This window comes from Mustela nigripes, chromosome 16 (assembly GCF_022355385.1).
Source record: "Mustela nigripes isolate SB6536 chromosome 16, MUSNIG.SB6536, whole genome shotgun sequence".
Taxonomy (NCBI): domain Eukaryota; kingdom Metazoa; phylum Chordata; class Mammalia; order Carnivora; family Mustelidae; genus Mustela; species Mustela nigripes.
Genome location: NC_081572.1, coordinates 11,674,540 through 11,686,659, shown reverse-complemented (window position 1 = coordinate 11,686,659; position 12,120 = coordinate 11,674,540). Strand labels below are relative to the sequence as shown.

Genomic DNA, 12,120 nt, shown 5'->3' with positions numbered 1-12,120 from the left:
GTCACAGCTATTCCCACCACCCTTTCCCTTTCTACATCCACCATTGCAAATTTAAAAATAAAAATTTAAAAAGACAGTTGGTGCCAAGCTCTTGACCATCAACTGAGCTGTGTGAGACTGACTGTTCACAGACTTTCCTGTGCAGAACCCCCTCCTTACCACTCCCCTCCGCACAGTTTGTTCAGCAGTAGCTGCTCTCTCCCCATGCCCCATTTCTACTTCCATCGCCTCTATTAAGTCATGCCATTACTCTCGATGATGGCAGTCCCCTCCAAAAGGAGCTCCTGAATTCCCATTCCTCCAGAAGGCCTGCCTGGATTGATCCCTGCTTTCTCTTATCCGTGGTCTTAACTCCCTTTAACACCTGTCTGCTTCACACTGTCTTGGTTCTCTGTTTATAGTTTACTTCCTAGAGTTGTGGCCTGTGTGTCTCAGATCATGAACCCCTAGAGGGAAGGACCTTGGCTCTGTAATTTCCTGGGTTAAACTTTGATGACAGGGATAAGATGGTATGGCCTAAAGGGATGTTTTGCTTTTGATGAGTGAAAATGAAAAGCCCTGTTAAGGATCAGCAGGGGTTTCCACGTCCATGTTTCCTTCCAATCAGGGCACCTCAGTGCTACCATCACCTCTGCTCTTTCTCCTCCACTCCCATTTCTTCCAAATCACATCCCTTGAAGCCCAGGCCCCCTGAATCCACCTGGCCCTCTCACTTGTTTATTTGTACCCATTTCCTAGAGCAAGCACCTGTCTCAGATCCAACCTAATTACCACTAATCACTGGGTTCGCTGGCCAGGCTATATAAAGAACTGCTCTATCTCTGCATCTTGGGCTCTGAAGTTCAGCCCTCCCTGTTATCCACCCACTCGGGGCAAGAGGTTGATTGTCTGGTTAGGGAAAATGAATTTAATGATGATACTAAGGGGATACCAGCCAAGTAGGGGACGTCACACTAAATGTGGTTTGACACCATGCTTGCCCCTTTGCCCAGGACAGAGATGGTGTGGTAACTCCAATGTTTGGTCAGAACTCTTCACCCTTGCCTTGGTCCTGTAGTGGGAGGGGCACACTTCCTGAACCTTGATTTGGTGTTCAACCACATCAATCACTTTCACCAGTGAAATGTTAGCAGATCTGTCATAAGGAGAGACTAAAAATGTGCTTGTGCAGCCGGTCTTTCCCTCTTGTGCCTCTAATCTCTATTAGAGAAGAATATTCTCTGTCTGTGCTGCTGACCCTGTAGCAGGGTCTTTAGCCCTGGAATGGAAACACACCAAGCAGACTCAAGCCTGAACCATGGCAAAGATCAAGCCCAGCTGGATGGCAACCTGAAACAGCACTCCTAGCCTGATTAGCCTGATTCACTGCACATCTGCCCAACCCCCGTTGTCTCTGAGCATAAATGATTCTTATCTTAAGCCACTAAGTTTTGGGGCAGTTCGTTATGCAGCATTATTGAAGCAATTGCTAGCTGAGACAGGTGGCAGATAGGTTTGCTCTAGTATGTCAATGTTCTTCAGTTGGTAGAGATTGAGAAGAATATTTCACTGAGTCTCAGGAGATGAATTGTGAGACCAACTTGGGCTCAGTGGGAATGAAGTCCAGAATTGATTAGTGATGGCTGCCATTGGAAGAGTAGGGGCACAAGTGCCACATATCTACTTTCTTGGGTCTAAAGCCTCTCCAGATGACTCACCTGGTCTCCCTAAGACAGAGCAGAATCAGGAAAGTGGCCTATCAAAAAGTACTAATGTACACAGGTAGGAGTAGATGACACACATTCTGGTGCTTGCATGTTCACATTTTAAGCTATCACTAGCATACAAGAGCACTGCTAGTGAGTACAGCCTCTTAGAAAAGCGCACCTCTTCTGGACAGATGCAGTCCCGGGGATGCCAACTTGGTGAGCAGTTAGTCCCTTTGTAGGGATGGGGAGAAGGTGTCTCTCCCTCCACATAACAATGCCCATGTCCTGCTTGCTAAGCCATACATGGGCTGATTTCACTCCCTTGGCCAAGCACTTTTGTATAGTGCATAAATTGTACCAGTACAAGTTGAGATGGAAATAAAAGAAAAAGAGGAAATAAGATGAAAAGAAAGATTTTTTTTTTCCTTTTTCTGATATCAGTTCTGTCCAACTCCTGTGCTTTGGAGTTTTGAATGAGTTATCCTGGCACTATTTGACCTTGGATTTCAGGCCCACACGGCTTGTGTATTCTGAGTAGTTGGAAGAATAGTTTAATTGAAGTGGATAAGCCTACTACCGGACAGACATGTTCTATTCTAAAAGAGGAAACTTCTATCCCACCGAATCACTAACCTGCAAGTGCTGGAAAGTGCTAGGCTGAGAACCAACCCTCTAAAATCTTTTGCCCACTCCTGCTTGTCAGGTACCTTGGAAAAGCAAACACTGTAATGTAAAAGGATCCTCTTCGGCAAGGTAACTGAAAACCCAAGTAAAGACTGACCCTGGGAATTAGATTGCCTTACTCTGAAGAGCCAAATAAAAAGGAGTCACATCTGGTTCCATTTTTCTTGTGAAATTATCTCACACTGACCAAGTAGGTCCTTTCCTGAGTATATAAATACAGAAGACACACACATGGTTGTTATCAAACAGTATTGTGCAAAATTAAATTGGCTACTTTATGGTGAAATGGAGAAGAATGGCAGGCATTTCAAACACATGAGTTTCTCTTCATTGGGTCTGGAAGCAATCACTCATAAAGACAGCTACTTTATCTCCTAGAGTGTGGACCATTCTAGAAGGGACATCATGTTGGTTTAAAACCAATGACTTGGTCAAACCTGCAATGGAATCAAGACACATAGAGCCCTGATTGCCTGATTATTTGAGAGAAGGTCATCTGAGTTACTGACAGAAATCACTCCCCACCCCCCACCACCAACCACCACCCAATGTCCCAAGCTGATCTTTTGGACAAGGTCTCTAATGTGCTGATCACATGTGAACTTAGGGCCCAAGGGAAGGAACTTACTAGGATTTTTCAATTATCTTCTGGTCCCAGAGACATGCTGCCTTATTGCTACCTGGCTCTCATCTCCGGATTGTTCCAGGGAATGCACAATAGATGAGAAGCAGAAATCAAAGAAAGACTTCAAGCCCTAGCTGTGGTGAGCCTTGAAATGACTCTATATTGAGGCAGAAGAGGAGGAGTTGATATTCCCAGTGGGCATTTCATTGAGACTATCATTATTCGGCAGCCGTTCCAAAAGATCATGAATTTATCCCTTCCCCCCAATGGAGTTTCCCACAGGACCTATGTGAGAAAAAGGATGGTGGTGGGAGCTGGGGGAAAGAGTAAGAAAATGAACTGTAAAGCAATAAAAGGTTACGAGGTTGGGGAAGAGAGAGAGCCCATGAAATTTGTTTCCCTACCACCCTGCCTTGATATTCCCAGATGTTCTTATTTTTATAGGCTGCACTGAAGGGTAAGAAGCTTGAACTAAATTGGGCTCCATGAATGGGGTGTAAGTGGGCCAAAACAGAAGAGCACTGTGCATTGTCCCATCGAGGAGCACTGAGTCCTTGTCCATCAGGAATCCCCTTCTCTTTAACCTTCCTGCTTCCATACTTACTGTACTGGTGAGATCTTGTTATATCTCAAACCACACACCCCAGTTCTCATGAAACCAAACAGTTCCAGGCTCTTGCTAACTGGCTCCTGAAGCCCTGTTCACTGAAGACTCCAGCTAAGCCAGTAGCCTCTTACAGTATGTAGAATCAGGGCTTGAATTCAGTTCTTGGAAAGATAGTTCTGTCATATACCTTTTGTGTAACATTCAAGAAGACTGTATCTAACAGGGCAAAGAATTGGAGAGGAGGATCATTTCTTCCATCCCTGCTCAGAGGAGGAAGATGGTCAAATAGGGTCCTCTCTTGAAATAGAAGGCAAAAATTAGAAGTGTGTCCTTTAAGCTCTGGGGAAATCATAACGTGGCCCACTCTCTTGTAATTGAAAGTTGGAAGACATGGAAAAATTTGATTCATTCTAGTTCAGGTTTCTCTGAATGGTCCTGGTGGGGGCATCTGAAAGAAGGAAAGTGCTTTATCGGATGGAGTTTTCCACTTCCAGTGACAGGGGTGGTAGGTGGGAATGGGTGGTACGTGAGAATGGCGTGGGTTTTCTGAGATAAAGGGTGTGTGAATTTGAAACATCATAATACCACTGTCTTAGCCATCTGGGTTGAAGTGGCTTAAAAGTCAGTGGCTAAAGAACCTGTAGAGGGGTGCCTGGGTGGCTCTGTCATTAAGTATCTGCCTTTGTCTCAGGTCATGATCTCGGGGTCCTGGGATTGAGCCCCACATCAGGTTCCCTGCTCCACGGGAAGCCTCCTTCCACTCCCATTTCTCCTGCTTGTGTTTCCTCTCTTGCTGTGTCTCTCTCTGTCAAATAAATAAATAAAATCTTTAGAAAGAAAGAAAGAAGAAAGGAAGAAAGAAAGAAAAAACCTGAAGAGAACTGTGTAGTCAGCTGACATGAGCCTATGGTTTTAGTCCCCTTGTGGTACAGCCTAGAAGCCCTAGACCTCACTATCCCTTAGCAAGTTTGCTTCTAATGGGCCCAGAACACTGGCCTACTTGCGATCATTAAGTGCATTCCACTTCCACATCTTGTTTTAGGGATGACCTTAAAGATTCCTTACATTTACTTTCTACCATCTGAAAAAAGAGAAAAAAAGAAAAAAGAGGAAATGATAGCCCAGTTCATGTTTTTCTTTTTAAATCAACGCTCAAATGTTCATTATTTTTCCTACCTTGGCAACTGGCACCTCAGGCCAGAATGCACCCCTTAGGCTCTAAATAAAAGAAAGGGACCAGGCAGAGAAGGATGGGGGAATAGAGGAAGGGTCAGACAATAGGGCCTGTGCGGGGCAGTGGGGGCCATGGGATGTCCAGTGAACGGCCCCACGCTGGCCCAGACACTGGCCAGACCCGCAGCCCTGGGTGCTGTCCTTGCCCCTCCTTCCCTAATCTCATCTCCACGTGGCGAGACCAGAGTGGGCTCCCTGCACTACTCAGCCCAAGGAGAGCAGAAGGCATGCCTGACATCCTTCCAAATTACCCTGAGAACTTGACGCTACTCCAACAGGGAGAGGAAATAAAGTTTGGAGCACCCCAGCAAGAAAATGGCCAGGTTATTCGACCTCATTTCTTCAACCTCTTCTTGGCATGAATTAGAGAATGCTCACTTGGTGAAACCGCAGGTGTCTAAGAAGAACTTTGATTTTTCTAAACATTTACAATTCTCTTTTATGTATGCAGCCAGAAAATGGGCAAGGAAATCGAAAATGTAAATCTTCAAGCAAGAGCTGTGTGTCAAGGAGATGCCAGACTCCCTTCAGAGGAGCAGATTATTGTGGAAAGACACCCAGGGAGGGAACTCGGAGGAGCCACTTTCCAAGCAGCGGGGGCGGGGGGGGGGGGTGGGGGGCCGGAACCTCATACCGGAAGAGAGGTCCTGAACCGGAAAGGGTGGGGCTTGTCCTGAGAGCCAATGGGATGCCTGGCCTTGCAAGGACAAAGATGGAGGGTGTTCCTGAAGATGGGGTGGAGGGCCTTTTGCTCCAGGTCTCTGGTTACCTGACAAAGGGTGGATTGGAATCGTGGGGAGGACTTGCATCTGGTTCTTTTGTCACTCCAGTCTGGAAACCGGGGTCCCTTACCCTATGATTCTTCCCTTGCAGACATCACCATAATGAACTGAGCCTTCTCTGGGAGACTAGGCTCAAGGAAAACGATGACATTGATCAACTTTGTCTTTGTCTCTCTCTTCTACTCCTGCCATCTTCCTCCCCCTTTTATTCTTTAAGATTTTACTTTTTAAGTGATCTCTACACTCAACAGGGAGCTCAAAGTCACAACCCCGAGATCAAGAGTCTCAGGCTGAGCCAGCCAGGTGCCTCTTTTTTTTTTTTCTAATTTTTAAAATTTTTAAAATAAACATATATTTTTATCCCCAGGGGTACAGGTCTGTGAATCGTCAGGTTTACACACTTCACAGCACTCACCATAGCACCTACCCTCCCCAGTGTCCATAACCTTGCCCCCTTCTCCCAACCCCCCTCCCGCAACCCTCAGTTTGTTTTGTGAGATTAAGAGTCACTTATGGTTTGTCTCCCTCCCAATTCCATCTTGTTTCATTTATTCTTCTCCTACCCCCTTAACCCCCCATGGTGCATATCCACTTTCTCATATCAGGGAGATCATATGATAGTTGTCTTTCTCCGATTGACTTATTTTGCTAAGCATGATACCCTCTAGTTCCATCCACATCATCCCAAATGGCAAGATTTCATTTCTTTTGATGGCTGCACAATATTCCATTGTGTCCACATCTTTATCCATTCATCTGTTGATGGACATCTAGGTTCTTTCCATAGTTTGGCTATTGTAGACATTGCTGCTATAAACATTCGGGTGCACGTGCCCCTTCGGATCACTACATTTGTATCCTTAGGGTAAATACCCAGTAGTGCAATTGCTGGGTCATAAGGTAGCTCTATTTTAAACTTTTTGAGGAACCTCCATGCTGTTTTCCAGAGTGGTTGCACCAGCTTGCATTCTCACCAACAGTGTAGAAGGGTTCCCCTTTCTCCGCATCCTCGCCAGCATCTGTCATTTCCTGACTTGTTAATTTTAGCCATTCTGACTGGTGTGAGGTGATATCTCATTGGGTTTTGATTTGTATTTCCCTGATGGCCAGGCGCCTCTTTTAATAGAACACCTGGTACATGTCCAAACAATAACCAAATAGAAAAATACAATGAATATGAATGGAATATAAAATGCTAAGAATAAATTTAATAAGAATTGTGTGGCACTAACATGAAGAAAGTGCTTATCCTTTACTGGAAATCATAAGAAGGGGCACCTGGGTGGCTTGGTTGCTTAAGCATCTGCCTTTGCCTCAGGTTATGACCTCAGGATCCTGGAATTGGCCCCGCCTGGGGCTCCCTGCTCTCTTGTTTCTCCCTCTTCTCCCTTCTCCCCTTTCTTGCGTGCTCTCTTTCTCTCTCTCACGATCTCTTTCTCTCTTGCTCGCTATCTCTGTCTCTTTCAAATAAATAAAATCATAAAGAAAATCACAAAGAAGATAACTAATAGGAGAGACATCCTTTGGTCTTGGATAAACAGATACAATATTGCTAAGAGGTCCTTTCACCCTAAGTTAGTCTGAAAACTTAACACTAATTAAACACTCACCTGGAGTTTTGGGTACATGATAGAATAATTCTAAAATTTATTAGGAAGAACAAAAAGGTTCTTATAACCAGGAAATTATTTAAAAGGGAAAACAAGGGGTAAATAGCCCTCCCAGGGGAAAAAAAAAAAAGCATGTTATAAAATTACAGTGATTTAAATTGTGTCATACTATGAAAAGAACAAGTTAGAAGTCCTAGGATTATACCCATGTAAATCCCAGAATTCAATATATGATAAAGGGCATTTTCAAACAAGTGGGGAAAAGATAATTTATTGAATGTTATTGGGACAACAAACTAGCCATTTGGGGTAAAAAAAAAAAAAATGCCATCATCCTCCCAAATAAGTTCCAGATGCCTTAAATGTAAAAACTAAAACCATAAAAGCACTAGAAGAAAGCAGGGGTGAAAATGTGTATAATCTTTGGATGGAAACTTCTAGGCATAGCACACGTGCTATAAACAATAAAGAAAAAGATTGGAACATGTGACAACATAAAAATTAAAAACTTCTGCACAACAAACAGTATAAACAAAGTAAAAAACAAAGCACAAATAGGAGAAATCTTTAGGACCTATGTTAGGGGGTTAATAACCCTAATACAGAAAAACCTCTTATCAATAAGAGAGGCCAAACAACCCCATAAAACTACACACATATATCAGGCTTCATTGTTGATAAAATAGTTTCAAATTCAGATTATCAGTCAAAACAGTACTTGGTACCTCCTTACACTAACAGAACTATAAAAGTGTCTGTTGTGTTATCTAAAATGCCAAGTTCATTGCGCATCTTGTGTTTCTATTTGCTAAAGCTGGCGATCCTATTTCAGACGCATGAGCTCATTTGGTCCCTGCAGTGATTCAGCGAGGTAGAGAAGGAGGGGACAGTTAGCTTTTCAGTCGTTTCCTCCTCTCCGAAGCACCGTGTGAGAAGGAAATCAAATAACAAATGCGTGAGACTCAGGACAGGACCCAGCACAGAAAGAATGTTCCATCCATGTTGGTTTTCTTTCCTTTTGTTTACACAGGGCTCATTTTACAGATGAGAAAACCGAGACTGAAGAGAGGGAAATGACTGCCCCACGTTTACCCAGCTAATAAGACAGAATTGTCCTGGTCATCCAGGCCAGACCACCGCGTTCCCCGCTCACCCTCTGCCCATGCCCTCTGCCTTCCCTGGGTCCTCGCATGTCTTGATGTGGCTCAGTTCTTGGGTCCTACGGAACCCGATCTTCTTCTCTCTATTCAGGGGTCTCATCTCGGCCCCCCTACCCACTCTATCAAGCTGAGAAATGAATTAATGCTTGAACAGTGGTTCCCCACCTTGGTTGTCTGTTACCATCATTTTGGAAGCTTTTAAGAAATCTAAATGCTTGGGCGACATCAGACCAATTAAATCAGAACCCTGGGGATGGGACCCAGGAGGTGTCCATGTGCAGCCAGGATTAGAGATCACGGTGCTGATGTGAGCATTTCTAGCTGAACTTGGCACCGTGAAATGTTTGCCTCTGAGTCGGTCTAGTTCAACAGTCTCGTTATGTAGATGAGAGCACTGAGGCCCAGAAGAACGGAACAACATGGTTTGTTTCTCAGATGCCAAAGACAAACTGGAGACTAGAACTTGGGCTTTCAAGTTCATCATCCGTTCCTTCATCCGTGGCAGTGTGTTCAGACAGCTGTGTTTCCTCTCCAAACACATACAAACTTTCTCAGGCACCTTCAGCCACAGAAAGAGTCTAGGACTTGGATTTCAGTCACAGAGGTATTTGCCTGCAGCCTTCTGCACCACCCCCGCCCCAACCCGGCACGTTTTGTTCTATGAATTGAATCCATCCACTTTGACCCCCATTTCTTCTCTTCTTGGCCCTCAGCTTGATCGCTGGGGACCATGTCAGGCCTTTCCTTCAAGTGGGCAGTGGAAGACACCTCTCCCTGCTTTGCTCTGGCAACACTTTTTTTTTTTTTTAATTTAAGATTTCACTTATTTGAGAGAGAGAGAGAGCCAGCACAAGCAGGGGGAGGGGCAAAGGGAGCAGGAGCTCAGTCCCTGGGATCACAACCAGAGCAGAAGACAGATGTTTAACCAACTGAGCCTCCCACGTACCCCCACCCCCCCCCGCCACACCCCACGGTAGCACAGCTGATGCACCCCTGCTCCCGAGGACAGTTTCCCTCCTACAACGCGCGCTGGCTGTTCCACTCCAGTGGGCTGATGCTTTTTGTCCTAATTCAGTATCCTCAGCAGACTTTAAATTCTGTGCCCAAACTTACCTCTTCTCTTCGTGCTTGGAGTGCTACAAGGTAAGAACCAAGATAATGAGCTCCTTTGCCTTGGGTATTAATCACTGTTTATTGCTTAGTCTTCGAATAATAAAATGTTTCTGTTTCCGCTTCACTCACTGTTATCCTGCTCAGAAAACCGTTTTGGCCTCTGTCTGGAGCCCTGTGGTCAGAAGCTCTCAATCTGTGGCCCAAGGGCCACCAAGAGGGCATAAAATTCAAGGCATCCATGAACATGGCAGGAAAAATATGTGTATATTTCCATGAACAATAAAATCTGTATTTGTTTTTATTGTTATTTTTTAAAGATTTTATTTATTTATTTGACAGACAGAGATCACAAGTAGGCAGAGCAGCAGGCAGAGAGAGAGAGGGGGAAGCAGGTCCTCTGGTGAGCAGAGAGCCCGACGTGGGGCTGGATCGCGGGGCTCGATCCCAGGACCCTGAGATCATGACCTGGGCCGAAGGCAGGGGCTTAACCCACTGAGTCATGCAGGCATCCCTGTATTTGTTTTTATTAAACAATAAAATATATCTTTCTTTTCACAAACCTCAAATAGAAATCCGGCATATCTTTCAGTTACAAATGCAGGAAGCAAATCACAATAGTATTAATGGCATCTGTTACTCTGTTGCCTACAAAATGAATAGAGATTCTTGTATCATATTATAGTTGTTGCATGTATCTTTTAGTGTAATTTATGCTTACCACTACTCTGAAATTATGGTTAAGGATTAAACCTGGCCCTAGAGTTCTTTCTTTTTCTTTCCTTTCCTTTCTTTCTTTCTTTCTTTCTTTCTTTCTTTCTTCTTCTTTTTTTTTTTTTTAAAGTAATCTCTACACCCAAGGTGGGGCTCGAACTCATATCCCCAAGATTGAGCGTTGCATGTTTTACCAACCGAGCCTGCCAGGTACCCCTAGAATTTCTCAACGTACGGATTTCCAGGGACACAGAGCGCTATATCTCAATTTTATAATAGTCTGAGAACTCTTTTTCACTGTGATTGGCCCTATGTATGTTGCTGTCTTCATTTAGAAATATTTAAATCATTTAAAAGCACTATTCTGAGAAGGGCTGCGTGACACAGAACCAGTTCAGAACTGTCGCGTCCGCAGGTGACCAGTTGCCTGGAGCCTTTAAGCCACACCAACGGCTGCCGGCGGCGTGCGCCCCATCTGCGTCATGGGCTGTGTGAGGTCAGGGCTGGGGGAAAGTCAGGTTCTTTTCAAAAGCTCGCTCTAGACTTGTCATCTTTGGGGCAGCTCCATGTTCGACAGTCCAGCTTCCTTCCACAAGCTTAAGAGGGAATTACGTATTCCAGAACTACAACTGGCAAGCATGAGTCAAGTCTCTCCTGGTGGCAGGAAACAGAAATCTATTCACGCCGGCTCAGAGTATAGCTTTGGGGGTGCTGACCTAGACTCATCATGAAAACAGAGCACAGTGGGGCCACTTGGGGGGAAGGAAGCTGCCCAAGACCAAGACACCTACTTTCTGGGTCCCTCAGGCACCTCCTGCTCGCTGCCTCTTTCTGCACAGTCTGTTCCACTTTTCTCCTTTCTGACCTGCCTCCTCTGTTTTCTCCTGAGATCTGCTTTTCTAAAATCTCAGCTCTGGCTCCTTCTAGTGCCCACTCAAGCCCGCATACCTCATGGCTTTGCCACCCAGCTCCTCAGAGCTAACTGGCGGTGAGACTTCTAGGAACAAGGCTTCAGGTTCTCCTCTTCTGGGCCCTTGGGAAGACCACACCTCCCTATGCCTTGGTGGTCAGATCGGCTCATGTGACTGGTCCTATCCAGGGTCTCTCAATGGCGGGTGAAGACTTCTCTGTCGCAGGAGACTGTTCCTTGCCCTGTAGGATGTTTAGCAGTATCCCTGGTCTTTATCCAATAGACAAAATCCAAAATTGCCCTCCACTGAGAACCACCACCCTATAATTTCTGGGGCAGTCAAATTTAAGATCTTCTTTCCCATAGTTTCCATGTATACTCCTCATCATAAGACCACTTGCCCCCGTTTTGGGTTCAGAAATTAAAGTCATGTGTATGATGAGTTTGTAATCCTAGGAGAGGAGCCCCATCAAATCTTTTGATCTTTTTTTTCCCTATCATGTTAAAAAAAAAAAAAAGGTAAAATAAATGACCCTGAGACCTTTCTGTTTTCCTAACATACACTCACTCTAATCGACCTTTTATGAGTAGGAGCCATATGTCTCTCCAAGCCTACCACTGCACTGGCACCTCTGCAGGTGACCGTGAACAGGTTAGAAATTTAGTGTTTATGCGGGATGGAAACCAGTATCTCACCTTCATTCCCCATGCTGTCTTTCTGAATAACAGCAGCCGAATTTCATTTCTTCAGGAGACCTCTTGCTGGTCAGCCTTGTCAGAAGAACCCGTGTTCCTGGCTTCCTTCCTGCTCTGCCTCAAGTGAGGGAGAGAATGAGCCCTTTGCCACAGGTAAACAGAATAGGCAACATATGAAAACAGTCGCCTAGCCAACGAGATCCTCAGAGGGCCTCTGGTGTGTGACTAGTTCAAAGTGGCCACTCGCTGACCAGTAATTAGCTTGGTTGAGGTCGGCAGAGCGGACCCAGGCAACTAGAAA

The 12,120-nt window shown here is 45.0% G+C and overlaps 1 long non-coding RNA gene across 1 annotated transcript; it reads right to left on the bottom strand.

Moving 5' to 3' along the window:
* Positions 1-10,023: 10,023 nt before the first annotated feature.
* On the bottom strand, positions 10,024-11,919 carry LOC132003471 (uncharacterized). The gene is made up of 3 exons (XR_009400214.1): positions 11,820-11,919; positions 11,162-11,365; positions 10,024-10,147 (listed from the first exon to the last, which is right to left on the bottom strand). It is a non-coding gene; the product is annotated as an uncharacterized LOC132003471 (long non-coding RNA).
* Between the last annotated feature and the right edge of the window lie 201 nt (positions 11,920-12,120).